The sequence below is a fragment of the Canis lupus genome, chromosome X (assembly GCF_011100685.1).
Source record: "Canis lupus familiaris isolate Mischka breed German Shepherd chromosome X, alternate assembly UU_Cfam_GSD_1.0, whole genome shotgun sequence".
In the NCBI taxonomy this organism is placed as follows: Eukaryota; Metazoa; Chordata; class Mammalia; order Carnivora; family Canidae; genus Canis; species Canis lupus.
This window is the reverse complement of record NC_049260.1, coordinates 118,323,630-118,343,973: the sequence shown is the minus strand read 5'-3', so window position 1 is coordinate 118,343,973 and position 20,344 is coordinate 118,323,630. Positions and strand designations below refer to the sequence as shown.

The 20,344-nt window shown below is 43.0% G+C and overlaps 1 long non-coding RNA gene across 1 annotated transcript; it reads right to left on the bottom strand.

Annotated features, from left to right (window-relative positions):
• Window positions 1-14,873: 14,873 nt before the first annotated feature.
• On the bottom strand, window positions 14,874-15,623 carry LOC102153113. The gene is made up of 2 exons (XR_005386030.1): window positions 15,436-15,623; window positions 14,874-15,250 (listed from the first exon to the last, which is right to left on the bottom strand). It is a non-coding gene; the product is annotated as an uncharacterized LOC102153113 (long non-coding RNA).
• Between the last annotated feature and the right edge of the window lie 4,721 nt (window positions 15,624-20,344).

Here is a 20,344-nt window from a genome sequence, read left to right as displayed (position 1 = left end):
AATGTATGTCCCATGCAATACGTGGGATATACTTACTTTTCTTTTTTAAGTCTTTGTTGTTTAAATTCTAATTTAACCCGAGTCCCTGTATTTTATCTCACCTCCCTGGGTAGGGATCACAGGTTTGGTGGGCTGCCAGGACTGCAAGGATTCTGGAGCACAAAGCCAGCGGTTCAAGGAAGGATGGAATCTTCAGAGGTCAGAGAGTCTCTTCAGGGAAGCAGCAGAATGCTGCGAGTCCTTATAAGGGGACGTTTCAGATAACTCAAGTTTATAGCCTTCAGCTCAAGAATGCTTTTGATTTGAGTTCTTTCAGCTGGAAATCTTTCTAAGGCACAGGGCAGGCTTCCCTGCCTTTGAAAAAGAGTGACTATAAGTTCATCTTGATGATTTAAGAGTGACATTATGACCCTGGTAAAATTGTGTAACCTTTCTACACCTCAACTTTCTCATCTGTAAATGGGGCTAATAATATTACCTTCCTCGTTGTTTTGTTGTGTGGGTTAAATCTGCTACTACGTGTAAAGGGTTTAAGATGGTGTGTTTTCTATTTTACATACACTCTCAGGGACAGTGAGCTCTGTGGGATATTTTGCTCTGACACATGGGTGCCTGGCTGGCTCAGCTGGAAGAGCGTGGGACTCTTGATCTCAGGGTCATGAGTTTGAGCCCCTCGTTGAGTATAGAGATTACTAAAATAAATAAATAAACTTAAAAAAAAACTACATGACCCTAGGTAACATTTTCTCTCATTCTTCTTTTTATATACTAGTTGTTGCTTTTCTCTTTGTCTTTATGCCTCAATGCTTCTAGGCTGGTGCCCTATTTTGCATTAAAGCCTGAAGTTTGCTATGGCTTCCCACAGAGCAGAGAATGCAGATTTAGGTGTATATATCTAGATATAAAATAATTTCCCCAAATATTTTATAATGAAAATATTCATTTTACAGCAGACCTCATGCAGGACGTAGCCTTTACAGATGATCCCCTCTGCCATCCCACCCCTCCTACCCCTGTAGTGGTCCCCGCATTCTCGTATTGAGACTTTTGTGCAATCCCCTCCCCTTGAGGGTGGGCCAGACCTAATCACTTGCTTCTAATGAATAGAATATGGCCAAAGTGATGAGGTGTCACTCTCAAGATCAGGTTACAGAAGACTGACTTCCTATCTTGCTAGCACTCTCTCTAGTTCTCTGTGTCACTCTGTGGGAAGCCAGCTACCATGTTGTGAGCCACCCTACGGAGAGGCCCATGTGATAAGGAACCAAAGGAAGTTTGTGGTGATCAGTGTGTGAGGAATTGAATCCAGCCAATGACCTCTTGAGTGGACCTGGTCCACCCCTCAGTCCAAAGTTAAAATAAATGTAGGGCTAGTGACACCTCGACTGCCACCTTGTGAGAGACTCTGGTCCGGAAGACCCAGCTAAGCCACGACCACATTTCTGATCACAGAAACTTTGGAATAGTAAGTGGGTGCTGTTTTAAGATACTAACTTTTGGAGTTGTTTATTATACAGCAATAGATGTCATCCCCCCCCCACATATCTATATCTTATCATTAACCTCTTACTACACTTGCTTTATCACTATGCTTGCTGTATTCTTCTATCATCGATCCATCCTTCTATTTATCCAGCAGCCCATCTTATTTGTTTGTTTGTTTTGTGGCTACATATTTTTTTTCACTTCTAGATTAATGGCTATGTTCCAGAAGCTGGAGGGCGTCAGAGAACACTGACCTTTGGATAATTAAAGTAATAGCGTACTTGATTCTTCCTAAATTTTGGTTCAAATATTACTAACCATGTAATGCAGGGACACCGTCCAATAATTTAACCCTGAAAATGAGTCTCTTGCCTTTAAGTCATCATTCCCAGTCTGTTTTGTGAATCTTTTTATAACGTGTCTATTTATTTATTCATCTTTGCACATCCCATATTAAGATGTTGCCATCTTTCAGTGCTTTAGCCAAAATTTTCATTTTATCATTGTGTTCCAGTTACTATTACATGACAAACTACCCCAAACAACCATTCAAGGATTCTGTGAGTCAGGAACTGGACCAGGCACAGTGAGGATTGTTTCACCTTTTCTGGGACCTCAGCTGGGGAGACTCCTATAACCGGGGTAACAAACAGCTGGGGACTGGAACTATCTGGAAGGGTTCCTCACTCCCATCTGACACCTAGGCTTCAATGTCTTCAAGGATAGGCTTAGCTGGGACTGATGACCAGAGTACTTCCATGTGGCCTATTACTATGACTTGGATCTCTTATGATATGACAGCTGTTTCCTAAGAGAGAGCATCCTGAGATTAGTTTTCAAATAAAGCAAATGTTTTAAGAGAGTGGGACAGACTCTGCATAGACTTTTGACCTAGTCTTGGAACATAGAGTCACGTCTGCCATATTCTAATTGTCAAAGCAGCCACAAGGCTGCCCAGAATCAGAGAGAGGGGGCACGACCCAGTATCTCAATGGGAAGAGTGTTGAAAATTTGCAGCCATGTTTTACAACCACCACACATCTTAATTTCTCTTAACTGTTTTCTGTGCCTGCTACAAGAAGTGGAATAACTCAGAAGATGCTGCCAAAATTGTTCACATGCCACTTTCAGACAATCACCGGAAACAATAGTTGACTCAGTAAACAATGTAATTTCCAAACTACAGCTGTTATATGATACTTGAGAAAAATTGACAGAAGTAACTGATGACTCATTTGCAAATTTGGAATAAAAAGTTGTTGATGTTACGGAGCATGTTGCCATCTTTCACTCTTTAACTGCCAAGAAAGCCACAGCTGAAACATAGAAAACTTCTCCCCTAAATCATATTTCTATGGGTCCTTAACGTGTTTATGTATGTAGGGATTTTACCGTGCCCTTCATGTCTCTCCTTTCAGTTATAAATCTGCTCATCCAATGGCTTGACCCATATTCTCTTATGCAAAAAGCCTTTCAAAAACTTTTTTTGAGGGACCCCTGGGTGGCTTAGTAGTTGAGCATCTGTCTTCGGCTCAGGGCATGATCCCAGGGTCACAGGATCAAGTCCCACATAGGACTCCTCTCATGGAGCCTGCTTCTCCCTCTGCCTGTGTCTCTGCCCCTCTTTCTCTCTGTCATGAATAAATAAATAAAGTCTTTTTTACAGTCCTGCAAAAACATTTTTTGAATGAATGATTGAATATTCATTGATGAATTCATTGAATTTGATTCAATGAATTGAATTCATTCACTTAATGGAAAAATAAATAACTGATCCTTTACACACCTGAAAAGATATCCAGTGAAAGAAAATTATTGAATTTGGGGTCTGGAAATGCAGACCTTTCACCAGATATTAAGAGCAAATTCTGGATTAGGAAGATGACTGTTACTAGTTTAGTCATCCATCCATCCATCCACATTTAACATGTATTTGGAACTTAAGTGTAATCAGACAATTGGCAGTGAACAAGCAAGATATCTGATTTATATAATGAAAATATATACTATAAGTATTATGAAGGGCCAGGGTGTTCTATGAGATAATAATGTGAAGCCCTACTTAAATTAGATGTCCAAAGAAGGCTTCTCTGGGAAGGAGACATTTAAGCTGAAATCTAAAGGATGGGAATGAAAGTTCAGTGAAGAGTGGAGTAGAAACAGACAGAAAACAACGTGTGTGAAGTCCCAAGGTAGGAAAGGCATTTGGGGCATAGCTGGATTAAAATGGACAAGGAAGAGAGTGGTGCTAGACAAAGTATGGGCTAGGGTAAGAAGTTGGGAAGGTTTTAAGCAAGGCAGTGATACGATCCGATTTCTATTTTTCATTGAATGCTCTGTCTGCTATATACAAAGTGGAGTAAAAGGGTGAGGGTGAGAGCATTGTTTGCCTTTTCACACTTTTAATGAGGTCTTTTTTATAAAAATATCATTAATATTTTCCTTTATTGTTTAGTACTTTTTGTGATCCATTTAAAATGACTTTTAATCTTCAGCTTTTGAAGATACTCCCCTATATTCATTTCTAAAAGGTTTATTGTTTTGCCATTCACAGTTAGCTCTACAACACACTCATTGATTTTTGTGTATAAATGAGAGACAGGCCCAATTTCATTTTTTCCCCAAATAGCTATCCTGTTGATCCAATACCATTTCTTGGAAAGGCTAACCTTTCTCTAGTGCTCTACAGTGAACTTTTCCATAAAACAAGTATCCATATATGTGTGGGTCTATTTCTGGGCTTTCTATTCTGACCACCTTGTTTACTCCATTTTGTGTTCATACCATACTGTTTTAGTTAATGTAATTTTATAACATGTCTTGATATACAACAAAGCAAATCCTCTCATGTTGTTCTTTTCTTTTTTTTAAATTTTTTTTAAATTTTTTTATTTTTTTATTTATGATAGGCACACAGTGAGAGAGAGAGAGGCAGAGACACAGGCAGAGGGAGAAGCAGGCTCCATGCACCGGGAGCCCGATGTGGTATTCCATCCCGGGTCTCCAGGATCGCGCCCTGGGCCAAAGGCAGGTGACAAACCGCTGCGCCACCCAGGGATCCCTCATGTTGTTCTTTTCAATGCATATTCTTGGCCTTATGCATTTTATATAAATTTTAGAAGCAGTTTTCGGGTTCTACACACACACACTATTGAGTAGAATTAGCATTAGATCTATAGATTGGTTTGGGAAGAATTAATATATTTGCCATATAGGATCTTCCATTCCTTGAATATAGAATATCTCCCCATTTATTTTCACGTTCTTTAATTTCTCTCCATGTTACTTTACAATTATGTGCACAGATGACTTGCACATTTTGTTTGAGTTATTCCTAGGTTTTGTATTAATTTAATGCTATTTTAAAGGATATCTATTTAAAAGTTGTATTTACCTAGAAATGCAATTTTGTGAGTATTGTTTTTGAATCTAGTAAACTTGATAACTCTTAGTAATTAAAATAATTTATCTGTAAATAATTTTGGATTTTCAATGTATGTAATTATATCATCTGTGAGTAATGGTTTTGTTTCTCTCTTTAAAATCCTTATACTTTTCTTTTTTTCTTGCTTTACTGTGCTGACTAGGAACTCCAATATAATGTTAAACAGAAGTGGTGATAATGGTCAGTCTCTGTCTTCTTTATCACAAAGTGAAAGATTTGAGTGTTTCATCATTATGTTTATGGTAGGTTTTTTTTTTTTTTTTTTTCAAAGATTTTATTTATTCATTTATGGTAGACACACAGAGGGAGAGAGGCAGAGACACAGGCAGAGGGAGAAGCAGGCTCCATGCACCGGGAGCCCGACGTGGGATTCGATCCGGGGTCTCCAGGATCACGCCCTGGGCCAAAGGCAGGCGCCAAACCGCTGCGCCACCCAGGGATCCCTATGGTAGGTTTTTTGAAATGCCATCAGATCTAGAAAGCTCTGCCACTTGAGAGGTTTTGATGCTTTATCGCAAATATATGTTGGGTTTTATTAAACGTGATTTCTTCATCAATTGATAAAACCATGTGATTTTTCTCCTTTTTATTAATTTAATATTAATTTTCTTTATGTTAATAATGAATTACATAAATTCATACTCTAATATTGAATGAACTTTGCATTCTTGACATAAATGCAGATGGATCATGATGTATTTTTTTTCACATATTGCTGGGTTTGGTATGCTAGTATTTGTTTCAGATTTTTACCATGGCTATGAGTGAGATTGACATGTAATTTTTTTGTATTGTAGTTGTCAGGTTTTATATCATAGGATATCTTCATAAGATAACTTGGATGTATAATCTCTTTTTCCTCTTGAATAGTTTGTGTAACACTGAAATAACTTTTTAAAGATAGAATTCCTCAATGAAGTCATCTGGATCTGAAAGAATCCAGTGCATGGAGAGCAGCTTTGGCTGCATAGCCACCTGATGAGCTATGGTCAAGCACTTTATTTCTACCAGGGCCCAGTAGCAAACCAGGGACTATTTTATGAAATGTGTATAATTCTTCACCATAGATGGCATGGCCTTGCTGAAGAGCCCTAGAGGTCTTTGTTGTTATTCTCCTATATGGGCTTGCTATAAACCCAGCTGACACAGAGGCTTCCATTTACTCTTCTCCATTATGGTACCTCTTGTATCACAGGCCAAGAAACAAATGCGGGGCTCATGCCAACTACCAAGTATGTCCATTCTAATTGTACAATTGGAGACTAGGGGAATGATGGTCATATGAGTCTCTGGATCCAGTGGGCACATTGTGAGCCAGAGCTGGATCAGGCCATTTATTATCTAGTCATCATATGCCCTTACTTTAACGATTATGACGATGCCTTCAAGTACCCGGATATCCATACCATGGATGTCAATAGAAACGTGGATTCTCTCTCTCTTTTTTTTTTTGGATTTTATTTATTTATTCATGAGACAAAGAGAGAGAGAGAGACAGAGACAGAGACAGAGACAGAGACACAGATAGAGAAGTAGGCTCCTCGCAGGGAGCCCGATGCAGGACTCGATCCCGGACCTGGGATCACACCCTGAGCTGAAGGCAGATGCTCAACTGCTGAACTACCCAGGTGTCCCTAGAAACTTGGATTCTGTGAAATGTTTCAGATAGTCCCTTTTCATGAATATACAGTTACCCAAGTAAATAGCCATTTATCTTTTTTTGAAGAAAACCCCAGAGGAACAATTACTACATACATCTGCATGTTGCTGCCAGATCCTCCCTCCTAGAGACCCTTCGGTCAGTGGCTTTCAGGTCTGAAATGTAGCTCCAGTTTGGAAACTAGGCAGGGGCTTTTGACTTTGTGGTTGTGATCACCCACATCCTCTTGCACCCATCCTGATCTCTTCTGATGGTGTAGATTGAGTCCCACCCTTGTTAGCTACCCCTCTATTTTGTGGTTTCTGATGCTAACACATCACCACCTGGCCTCTATTTACGTCTGTGTAGCTGTCAGTGAGCGCAGCTCTATGATCACCTCTCTTATGATCTTCCTTGCCCTATAAGGGAGATCTGCCACTGACCTTCTCAGTGATGCCAGTCCCCCTCTCACTGCTGTTTTCCTGATGGCCTGGGGAATGGTATATACTCCAAGGCCTTCTGTAGAATATAGTTGCCTGATAAGCCATCCAGACTTCCATGGAATAGCTACTCGAGTAGGCCCACTTCTTGGAGCCTTTAATTTCTTTTTTCTATTGTCTGCTTTGACAATTCTGGCATTTCTACCTTGCTTGGTGTGGACCATTGCTTTTTCCTTATTTCTAAGATTCATCCTAAGCAGCGTTTTCATACCATCTCCTGGGCTCCTTGCTAGGTTAAATCCTATATTTCTAGTGAGTGCTCCCATGTCAGTATCTTTTATCCAGTCTGATGTTTGGCTCCCCCTTGACCCAGTACTCTCAGGATTCAGACCCAGGCACACTCTCCTGACTCCTGCTGGTTCATGCTGGCTAGGTCCAGATGCTTCTATGAGGTCATGTCCCTCTCCTCCCTTAACAGACCTAGCACATCCTCCAGCCAGATTATATTGTGACATAATCCTAGCTATTGGGCAGGTGCAGATCCCAAGGGACCATGTGTCCCCTTCAGGGGAGAAGCCTATGTATCACCCTCAAGAAAGGAAGAAGCATTTACAGAAAACTAGGCTTCTTCTGCAGATGCAGAGGTTTCAGGGGAATCCTGAGGATTCCAGATTTTTAGTTGCATCAGCTCAGGTGCCACACACCATGATTTGGGACCCAATTCTTTCCCAGTCAGGGATAACAGAATTGGGGTTAGGGGTATGAGCTTCTTTGGAGCTCTGCTACTCTGATGACTTCTAGGCCTGGACCTCAACTTTCTCTGTTCCCTGAATACAAGAGATAAAAACTTCTTTACCTTCTACAAGGGAAGCTTTCTGTTTTTCACACCTAGCTTTTAATTGCCAATTAATCATTCACAGCCTTTGGTTGTCTTTCTCCAAAGCATCAATCATGCTTAGCAAAAGCCACCCAATTCCACTCTTGTGAGTGAATTTCCTTCCCCAAGTATGACATCGCAGTTCCCACAGGTACTGTGGCATGTTGACAATTGAATTGTTACCTTGTCCCAGAGCTATTACAAGGCCTCCTATGTCCAGTGAAAGGAGCCTTGGTGCCAGCTGTCTGACAGGTGTTTCAGCCCCAGAACGCTGTCTTAGCATTTGCTTTTTCAGATTCCTGGCACCAGCTTCAGCAGTATGAGTTATATTGGATTCTGACATGGAAATTAGGGTGTTAGAATATTAGGGGATGCTCTTGTGATCAAGTGCTCTTGTAGAATGGTAGGAAGCAGGACTGGAAAGAGGGAGACGCTGGCTGTGACATCTGCTCAAAGCTTTGACCACTACCTTCATGAGTGTTGAGGCTGGAAAAAATCCTTCACATTGCAGTGAGGTGTCTGTGTCCTTGAACTGCACCAGTGACCAGTCGCTGCATGCAGGCTATACCTGAGGTGTGGTCTTTCCAGCCAAGGTCAAGTGCTGGCACCATTCCTAGCAGCTGGGGTAATAAGTTCTCCTAATGGAGAGTCTGGATGGCACACCATGGCATCCATACAGAATGTGTGTGTATACAAAATTGGCCAGAGGAGTCAGGGAAGGCCTCTCGGGGGTGATATTATTAGGGCTGAGGCCTGATTAGCAAGAAGAATCCAGTCCTGCACATCTTATCAGGAAGAGTGTTCCAATTTCAAAGTACCAGGAATTCTAAGGCAGGAAAATCTCAGCATGTTTAAGGTATAGAAAAAAGGCCAGTGGTTGGAGCATGGTGAGGGGATGAATGCCCCCAGATAATGATGGAGAGATGAATAGGGGCCAGCCAGGTCATGTGGAGCCTTGTAGGTCACAGGAAAAAGCCTGATTTTATTCTAAGTGTAATGAAGTCATTGGAGGGATTTAAGGAGGAGAGGGGTAAATAGTACAGTGTTGAGAAGAGGCCAGTGATTCCTAAATTCCACTGCATCCTAGAATCACCTGAGGATCAATAAACATGCTAATGCCTGGCACCCACCTCCAGGCTTTCTGATTATATCAGTTTGGAGCATTACATGGTTGTGCGAAGTTTTACAAGCTCCCCAAATGATTATAACGCACAGCAAAGCTTGGGAGGCAATAGAACAGATGGAAGGAGACCAAGAGCAGAAACTCGAAGACCAGTTGAGGAGACTATTATAGTCATCTAGGCAAGAAATGATGCAGCCCTTGACCAAGGTGGTAGCAATAGTGGTGGCTACTAGTGGTCGTATCTTGGCTACCTTTATGACATCTTCTCCTACCTTTCCCTCACAACTCCCACACTGCTTTTCTCATCGTCACTGGCCTCATCAGCTCATTTATGCCTCTGCCTTTGCACTTGCTTGGTCATCTGACTGGAACACTTTCTGCAGACCTTTGCGGGACTTGCTCCCCTGCCACAGTCACCCTTCTGCTCAAAAGTCTCCTCTTCAGAGACACTTTTCTTGACCACTATATCTTAAAACGCACTTTCTACCCCCCAGCCTCACTTACTATGTCACTCATGAACCCCTTCCCCTGATTCATTTTGCTTCATGTGCTTATCACCTCCCTTGATGTTATATGTTCATGTGTTTGCTATTTGTCTCTTCCTAGACTGCAAGTTCCATGAGGGCAGGGTCTTTGTCCAATGTATTCACCACTGGATCCTCCATACCATGTTGGAGGATGCATAACTAGCTTCTTCCCATAAGAAAGCTCATGGCACATGTCACCCTGATGCCTGATGTAGTGGGGGATTTATCATCATTCCTGCAGTGTCCTTTGTGCATATACTTGAATGTCATGTCAACCACAGGGATGAATTACAAATGATTGTTCCGTGCCTGAGGTTAACTGATGTTCCTGGTCTGCCTCCCTTTATCTTCCCATCCTTCATCCCAGCACTCAGAGCCCCACTCTTCTCTTTGGCCTTGAGGCCCCACAGGTTTATCTAAAAGATATTGATATTGTTCAGAGTTCCTTTAGGAGTCATATCTATAACTAGATGTTGACACTCAACCTGATTAAATTTCCAGCCATGGAGTATTTCCAGTCTAGGGTCTCTCCTCCCAGTGCCTGTGTGCTGGGCTCTTTCCCACAAAGGACAATAGCAGCCCCTGGCTAAGATCTGATTTATGGGATCTAATTTTTCAATCTTCTCAGCCCCTGCTTGAAGAGGGCAGGGTGCATTTCACCTCTTATGACTACCATGGAACCATATCTGATTTTTCATATTTAGGAGATGAGGCAAGTTATACGGCCATTTTTCAATTGCCATTTCGTGGGTTAGGAAAATAGTGGCCATTTATTGAGCATCTTCTCTGTGACAGGAACTGGGTCAGATAATTTTCCAGATGTTACTCATCTAATTTGCAAAACAGTCTGGGAGTTAGATGTCCATTTCACAGGCAAGGAAAATGAGGTGTAGGCTGGTGAAGGAATGTATAACTTTCCCAGCTGAGGGGGAGAATCTCATCTTGGCCTACTATAATTGGGTTCCTAATAAATAGTTTTTGGATGACTGACAGAGGAGTAGGGCTGGGATAAAAAGCTGGGCCCACCCAGTCCTGAATCTCAGACTCGGTCCAGCTAGACAAATGGCCCGAGAGACACTACGGTCAAGGGGCAATGCATTAAGGAGGCCCGCCATCCTTTATTTTGTAGATCCAAATCAATCATGATGCCCTCACTAGACAGTAATTATGCTTTTTGGCATCAGCTGATTGAGAAAAATGCAGAATAAACTATTTTAGATTTAGTTACATTTTAGAATAAATTTATAATTCGTTTATTATAATATAGACATTATATATAATACAGGCATTAGAAATTTGTGACATGTAATAATTATCCAATATTTATATGCTTCACATATGCTCTTATGTGAATATTATTATTTATCCCTATTATATAGGTGAGGAAGCAGACATGACAAAGTGAGCAGCTCTCAGAACTGAAATTTGAACCCAGGCAGTCTAGATCCAAAGTCCCTACTGTTGACCACGATACCATGGCACTTTTAGGAAGCATCTGGACGGGTTTTTTTCTTTTTTTAAAGATTTTATTGATTTATTCATGAGAGACACAGAGAGGCAGAGACACAGGCAGAGGGAGAAGCAGGGTCCCTGCAGGAAGCCCGATGTAGGACTCGATCCCAGGACCCCAGGGTGATGACCTGAGCCAAACGCTCAACCACTGAGCCACCCAGGCACCTCTGTTTTTGGTTTTCTTAATAATGACCATCCTACCAGGTGTGAGCTGGGTTACCTTTTTTGTTTGTTTGTTCATTTCTTGCATGTTGCAGGAGCACTGCAAGATCCTTAAAAGGAAGAGAGACAGAGAACCAGTGTAGAGACCACACAACTTAAAGGCTTTGTCTGTCTTTGGGAGGGATTCGTGTTTGTTCATCTGCCTTTACCAGTTTGGAGCATATTTGTTGTAAGGAGAAATGGGTTTACTTAGTCCTACTCAGAATCTGTTGCACCTGCCACAGTACCTTTCCTGCCTCTGTCAGGCCCACTGTCACGACGCTTCGGCTCTGAACACTGAGAGGGGACAAAATACATATTCTTCCAAACCTCAGAAGTTCCTGCTCAAGCCATTAAAGAAGATGCTGAAATGTAAGCCAGCACGGACATACTACTATGCTTTGGAGCCGTTGTGTCAAAGGCCACTTGAGCAGTGGAACCCTCATGCTCATCCTCAGCCTTGGCAGAAGCTGAGCAGAGGAGGCAGTGCAGAAAGAAACTCCTCCAGAGTAAATTCCCGGCAGGTGCAAAATGCCTGTTTTTGTAGTTGGGTCACTTTCAGCTTGGAGCGACTATGAAAGAGATGATATGGCTTACGTTCCACAGGGCAGGCGAGAGCTCTGATGTTCAGCTAGCAAGTTCGGAAAGGGAAGGTATGAAAGGAGCAGCTGGTGGTGCCCTGAATGTACGATCCTCCGGAACATGTGGTCATCAGCATTTGAAATCTGCCTTCTCAGATCTCCGTGGCTGTTGAGATAGCTGGAGAGAAAACAGGCAAGTGAGGCTTCATCATCTGGGGTCCTCCACAACCTCTGCTACTTTTGGAGTCCGACCAGCGTGTTTTGTTCAACCCCTCTTCTTCGTCTTATAATTTGTTAGTGCTTGGGGCAGCATTTCCTCCACAGGTTGCTGAATCCTTCACAATTATAAAAAGGTCATAAGGGCTGCCAGATGTCCTCCGGATCTACAAAGCCTCTGCCAACCCCTTTCTTCTGACTCAGAAGTGGAGGACATCACAAAGTCCAGCGGGTCATGGCCTCATTTCGGAACTTAGAAGTCAAGAGCATTGAAAGAGCTCAACTCTGGAAGGCAGCTCCGTGTTGCCTGCTTGTGGGGCTGCCCTGGGTTTCAAGGTCTGGCTTCAACTGGAAGGTGGAAGGATGAGTTTCAGATGCAGACAGGAGGCGCCAATGGCTGAGGTCCTGGTTTTGCACAGATGCCACCTTTGGGCCTTGAAGCAGGCCAGTACAGGGACCTGCTGGGAAGAGCGCCCTGAGAACCACACACTTCTTTTGCTGTGGACTTCAGTGCATCTACCTATGTCTTTTGCACGTGAAATTGGATAAGGGAGTCAGAGAATTGTTTGCAGCTGGGAAGCAGTACAGCCATGGGACTCAAGCCCTCTTACATAGAGATCTGGCACTCAACCGCAGAAATTTTGATTCCAGAGGCCAGGGGGTGGGGACAAAACCAATTACACACTTCACAAGGCTGAGCATAAAATGAAATCGTGGGCCCCTGTTAAAAAATTACTACAAATTTTAACATTCCAACAGCAGAGCACCAAACCGAGTACATGGAACCTTTCTAAACGTGGCACCCTGTGTAAACTCACTGTCACCCCCCCCCCCCCGGGAAGCCAGCTCTGGCTACAACAAGCTTCCAGCCTCTCCAAGGAGACACTGTGTGATCATGTCCTATCTACATAGCTCCCTAGATAGAGGGTTGTCCGTTTGGGTTTATGGCCCTGAAGGAAAGGCATGGTTGACTTCTCTGCAGGCCTTATGTTCTGGAGATTAGCAGGTTCAGCCAGCCTGAGTATTCTCCTGGGCACAACCTTTTGGCTTAGTGGGGTTTCCTGGGTTTCTTTTGAAACACTCACTTCCTGGTGTCCACCCAATTGTTTACTCAGCCAGGATGCATCACACATGTTTAAAATCGTAAAAGACACACGTACAAAAATACATCATAAAGTAAATCAAGGGCACCTGGGTGGCTCAGTGGTTGAGCATCTGCCTTTGGCTCAGAGCATGATCCAGGGAACCTGCATCGGGCTTTCTGCAGGGAGCCTGCTTCTCTCCCTGCTTGTGTCTCTGCCTCTCTCTCTTGTCTATCATGAATAAATAAATACAATCTTTAAAAAAATAAATCAAAAGACAGGGGCACCTGGGTGGCTCAGTTTGTTTAGTGCCTGCCTTTAGCTCAGGTCATGATCCCAGGGTCCTGGGTCCTGGGATTGAGTTCCGCATCAGGCTCCCTGCTTAGTGGGGAGCCTGCTTCTCCCTCTCCCTCTGCCTGCCACCACGCCTGCTTGTGCTCTCTCTCTCTGTGTCAAATAAATAAAATCTTTAAAGAAAAATTTAAAAATCAAAAGACAATAAATGGGGAAAACATATTGTAACAACTTAGATCTCTAATTAGAGCTAATAGTAAGGCTAATATTCCTTACATTTAAAGATTGAAAAACCAATGGATGAAGGACACAAAATTTGATAGAAAAATGTGAAAAAATACAGACAATTCACAAAAGGTATATAGAACTGGCCCTTAACTATATTAAAAGCTGTTTCAGGGGTATCTGAGTGGCTTAGTTGGCTAAGCGCCTGACTCTTGGTTTGCCTCAGGTTATGATCTCAGGGTCCAGAGATCAAGCCCCACATTGGCCTCCATGCTCAGTGGGGAGTCTTCTTGAAGATTCTTTACCTCTGCCTCTACCCCCCACTCACACACATTCTTTCTCAAATAATAAATAAATCTTAAAAAAAAAGTTGGGGGCACCTGTGTGCACAATTGGTTCAGCATCCAACTCTTGTTTCCGCTCCGGTTGTGATCTCATGGTTGTGGGGTTGAGTCCTGTGACAGGCTCTGTGCTCAGCACCAGTCTTCTTGGGATTCCCACCCTCTTCCTCTGCCCCTCCCACTCATACTCTCTCTCTCTCAGATCTTTCTAAAATAAATCAATAATTCTTTTCAAAAAAAGCTATTTCACCTCACTAAGGTAAGAAAAAGAAAAAAACTATCCTGAGAAAAGGAAATCAATCCAAAACTGACACAGATTTTCGAATTGCCAGACTGGGACATTAAAATCGTTGTGATAAATGTATTCTGTATGTTCAAACAGTTTAGTAGAGTCATGGAAGACATAAAAAAGACCCAAATTATATATGGAGGAAAGTGGCCTAAACAGTGTTGGGTTTTTGTCTTCAAAATACCATTATTTTAGTCCTTTGGACTAACTTTTAGGGTGAGAAGTCTGGGTATTTTGAGGACTGCTAGTTGCTGACATAACAGGGTGAGGCATAAGAAACACCATTGTGAGGTAAGCGACCTGCAGGCAGTGACTTTCTCTGCCTTTTAGGGGATTGGCACTGTTGTCCCACACATAACACCTCTCCCCATCCAGGTCTACACACCTACCTACACACACACAAAGATGTACCAAGTTCTAGGGGAAGTTTGTCTCCGGTGCTCAGTCCTGACCCAGTCCTTAGCCCTGCTTTCTGGCTAACCTGACCTACTGGTCTAACCCCCAACCCCACAAGACCCAGCTCCCTCCCCTACAAGCCAGCCTCTTCCCTTCCTTCTCCACTCCCCACCATCAGAGAACTCACAGAGACACGTACATTTTTGTAACAGGCTGGTTTTATTTTGATTTTCACGAATGTTTTATCCCATCGGTGTAACACTCGATGTCTAGACAGTTGGCCAATTTTCAAGGGCCAAACGTCAGAGACTTGGCAGGGAGGTCTGAGATCCCTGGCCTTGCTCTGGAGTTATTGGCTGCCCAGATAAGCACATGAAGTGGTGGGTTTTTCCCCCCTTTCTTGGCGTCTCTCTGACTCATTGTGCTTTAGCGCTTTTTTCAGCCTGTGGTAGTGTCCAAACAGTGTTGTTCTTTTACCTTTCTTGAGTTTTCTTGAAGAGGTGGAAGGTTTTGGAGAAGCTTTTCCTGTTAAATTCTTTCGAAGATGTCTTTCTACCCTTGTAGTTGTTTTGGGCACCTGGAAGAACAACAGAGTGATCACAGAAGGGCACTGGTTTTGGGGGGACGGGGTCGAGGGCAGATGGGAACAGGGACTTCAGGAGAACAAGGGCGCTCTGAAGAAGGGGTATGTGCCAGGCAAGGACAGGGCAGGGGTCTTGTGGGGGGTGACAATGGGGAAGAGATTGAGTGGGGTCATCTCACCTTGCCACTCTCCCTGGATCTGGGTTTACAGGTTGCCTTCGTATGTTTTCTCCCTTTGGTGCCTGAGGTGGATTGTTGAATGACTGTGCTAGAAGCCAGTGGAGTTTGAGTTTTCCTGGTCACCCTAGCCATTTCTAAGACTCCCAGTGGTATGCCCCAGAGGCCCTGAACCCCCCTATATATACTCTCCTGGGAGGGCAATGATGGGCCACGCCCTTAAGCATTATGTGGTCATCTAGTCACTCCCTCAGCCAATGGCAGCTCTCAGGGGCAGGCAGACATCACAAAGCACCATGCTGACACCTTCATGGGTGAGGGGGAGGCAGTGCAGATGAGGCCAAGATGTTTTGGTGGGAGAAAGGGGCCATTTCTTTATCACCTTCCTAAACAGCCTTCCAGACTGACCTGTCACCCTGTTCATCTCCACAAGTCAGTTCTGCTGGGTCACCTGGCAGGATCACCTATCTCCTCTATGCCTTTTCTCACAGTAATCCTTTTCAGTGACTCATTCTGTTGTCTCTCACCCACCATTACCTAGATTTGGTATGTCTAACTGAAAATCCCTGCAAGGTAATGTGGTCACATTTAGCTTTCTATAGAGGTGTGAATCATCCCACTTCCTGGCTACAAATGACTCTTATGTACCCAGAAACTTTCCCACTCCACCTGCTTTTCCTAGCATCCATGTAGCTCTGCTCCATTTTCCATTTTCCAGTCTGAAATCACTGCCTTTGGGCTGTCAGATTTCAGCAAATAAACCTGCCCCCACTGAACACCCCAGTCTTATTTCAGATCTGAGGGTCACACTCTTCTCATTAGACATAGCTCCTGACTTGGGTGTTAACTCTGTAGAGGGATGAGGCAGGTGTCCATGTGCCAGAAGTGCTGGGTGATGGCATTCAGGAAAGTAGGACTGATGGGCGTTCTGGGGGGCAGGGGTCTGTGGGGGAGATTTTAGCTTAACCATAGGAGTGTGAGCCTCATGTGCACAGGTCTTCTCAACATGTGTCCTCACAAACCACTTTTCTCATCGGACTTTACTGTTGGCACTATTAGCATTCTACCTCCCTTGGAGCTTGTATCACAGCTGAAACACTAGTAGAGTTCATTTTTTAAAATTTAAATTCAATTTGCCAACATATAGTATAATACCCAGTGCTCATCCCATCAAGTGCTCTCCTCATTGTCTGTCACCCAGCTACCCCATCCCCCCACCCACCTCCCCTTATGCAACCCTTTGTTTGCCATATTTAGGAGTCTCTCGTGGTTTGTCATTTTTTTAAAAAGATTTTATTTATTTATTCAAAAGAGACACAGAAAGAGGCAAAGACACAGGCAGAGGCAGAAGCAGGCTCCCTGTGGGGAGCCTGATACAGGACTTGATCCCAGGACCCCAGGATCACAATCTGAGCCAGAGGCAGACACTCAACCACTGAGCCACCCAGGTGCCCCCAGTAGAGTTCATTTCTATGAATGTGCCCAACAAGTTTCATCCTCTTAGAGGAGACACCATGTCATCTGATCCTGTCCATGTATTTCCCTAGGTTGAAGGTCTCCCATTCAGGTTCTTAGCCCCAAAAGAAAGGGAAAACAGGCTATGGGCCTCACTGCAGGGCCTGTGATCCTAATTGACTAGTGGATTCAGCCAGTCTGAGGTGCTTACCTGGACACATAACCTTTAGGTTTAGCAGGACTTCTGGAGAGTGAGTAATTCATAGGAAATCCCAGAAGATAATCACTAAAAACTGGATGCAAGCAAGACAGACTTCAGTTGGTAAATGGATCAATGAACTGGTCCATCCACACAATGGAATACTACCCAGTGATAAAAAAGAATGAGATGTGAAGATCAGTCTGAAAAGGGGACATACTATATGATTCCATTTCTGTGACATTTGGAAAAAGATGAAACAGAGACAGAAAACAGATCAGTATTTGCCAGAGGTTTGGGGAGGAGGTAGCACTGAATAGGTGAACCATGAGGGAATTTTTAGGATGGTGAAACTATTCTACAATAGTGTAGTTGTGAATTCACAACAATATGGCATTTGTCAAAACCCGAAAAACATTACAGCACAAAGTATAAATATCCAAATTAGGGGATCCCTGGGTGGCTCAGCAGTTTAGCGCCTACCTTTGGCCCAGGGTGTGATCCTGGAGTCCTGGGATCAAGTCCCGCATCAGGCTCCTTGCATGGAGTCTCTGCCTCTCTCTGTGTGTGTGTGTCTCTCATGAATAAATAAATAAAATCTTTTTTTAAAAATAAAATAAATAAATAAATATCCAAATTATAAATCTCTTTCAACTGGGAGATGATGAACCCCAATGGGCAAACCATGACAAAATAATGTAATTGCATCACAAAGGCATGGCATCGCTTCACTGAAGCGGGTGGTGTGCAAAGGTGCTGGCCTAAGTAACTTTGGAAATGAATGGAGATGTTAGGTCTAAAGACAAAAGGAACTGTACATCAGTACTGTATTCTAGTTGGTGAAGTTGTTTCCCATTGTATGGGTTGACAATTTTGAAATCACTGTACACGTATGATGGAATCACATGGAGTAAACGGAGGGCAGATGGTGGGAGGTAGGTTTGTCAGGTGGGAGTGAGCGACACAGACAAACAAGGAAGCCAGGCTAGAATGAGCCTTGTGGTCCTAGAGTAGAGTCGAGACTCACGTTTAACTTCATATAGATATAGATGGAGATACATATACAGATGGATTTAAAAATAATTGCAGATATATGTATACATGTGGGTTAGTATGCACAGACATATTTACTTAACTCTTTCCACTGAGACAGACTAGAAACAATGGCATCCCCATAGCAACAAGCATAGCTAGCACCCAGAGCTTGGTTTCAAATTCCATTATCAAAAGAAAGAAACCAGGATCCTTAGAGAAATGGAAGATTCCAAGGCTGGGGAAGGAAATAGACAGGATCAGCCTGGACCATCTTGTAGCGCCAGAGAGTAAGGATGGGATCAAAACCACAAAAGGGTGGAGCATGTCAAAGTGACACAGGAGCCACTGAAGGAGCTTCAAGTGGTCACAGCTAGAACAAACTGAGCAACAAAATAAATAAAGGAATATTAGATTATAACTCCAGGCATTAAATAACATTCAAGAGTTTATACTGACATAAATAAATGATAAAATCAATTATTAAATGAAGGAGAACAAACAGATCTATCTCTTGTACAAAAGAAGTCCAAGTAATTTATGTAGCTACTACCCCCTCAAGGAGGTAGAGCATAACTCCCCACCCCTTAAACGTGGGCTGTGTATAGTGGTTTTCTCTCAAAGAGGACAATATGCGGAGAAGAAAGGAGTAACTCTGCCGTGTAGAAAGCTGACAAACACTATCTTGGCCAGGTGATAAAGGTTAACATCACAATGATGAGTCATGCTGATAGCATATGGTGAAATGGGAAGGACACTTTGCCTCTGTGACTGGTCTTCCTCCCCAAAAGCCAGAGCCCCATCCTAATCATGAGAGAAATAGCAGACAAATCCCAGCTGAGCCTCATTTGACAAAATACTTGACCCGACTCCATAAAACTGTCAAAGACAAGGAAAGACTGAGAAACTGTCACAGTCAAGAGAAACCTAAGGAGACATGACAACTAAATATAATCTGGATGGGATCCTAGAACAGAAAAGGAACATTAGGTAAAAACTTAGGAAATCTGAATTAAGTATGGGATTTAATAATAATAATGTATCAACATTGGTTCATTAGTTGTAACAAATGTCTCATGCCCATATCAGATGTTAACAATAGGGACGACAGATGAAGTACACAAGACCTCTTTGTACTACCTTACAACACAATTTTCCTGTAAATTTGAAACTATTCTAAACTTAAAAGTTCATTAAAAACATAGAAAATAAGCTATTATAGCTATGTTTCATACATTCAAAAGTAGCTAGGACAACAATAATCCTCACCTCCGTTTTAGAGGTAAGACAAGAAAGTCTTTGGGAGGTAAACCAAATAGCTCAACATTAGAAAGGCTCATACACAAGGAACTAGGACTTCGAACCCTATTTTCCTGATTCCATAGCCCATGATTTTCCTGCCTCGGTCTGAATTTAAAGGAAGCCAGCTAGTAGAGAAATGCCACTACATTGTAAGTCACGTTTGGTTTGCATGTTTGGCTTATGAAATAGATAGTTCTACTTCTTTTTTAAAAAAATATTTATTTATTCATGAAAGAAACAGAGAGAGGCAGAGACATAGGCAGAGGGAGAATCAGGCTGGGGAGCCTGATGTGGGACTCGATCCCAGGACCCCGGGATCACACTCTGAGTCAAAGGCAGATGCTCAACCACTGAGCCACCCAGGTGTCCCTTATGGTTCTAATTCTGGTTGATTTTTTTCTTTCTGAATCTCATATTCTGCAAAATCTATGACGTAACACTCGAAGAGACTGAACTAAAATAAAAGAGAGCTTTTTTTTCGCACAGGATGAAACCTGTCTTCTCCATTTGCCTGGGGCAAGAGGACTGAATGGTGATGTGGGCACAGCTACAAAGTGAGATCTCTTCCAGGATGGCTCAGGATCCTGAGGTAGGACCCAGTGGTCACCCTCTGACACTCAACTGGACCACTCTCCATCCAGAAGGCACATCTGGCTTCCAAAATTTTTTCTTGTTGCATCTTAACCACTCGGTGTGAGCTTTTCAAAAGGGAAGGGGGTTCATGGCCCTCAGATCTCTCTCTACTCCAAGTACAGAATGGTTTCGGTCATCCCACTTTGGTAATGTCTTCTCCCAGAAGACAGGAAGGAATACAAGAGACAACTTGGCCTCTGTCGGGATTGTTTGCCATCATGTGTCTGAGAGAGTTCTTATATCCTCACTCCCTTCTCCCCTCCCAGCCCTCAACTGGGAAGCTTGAGATGG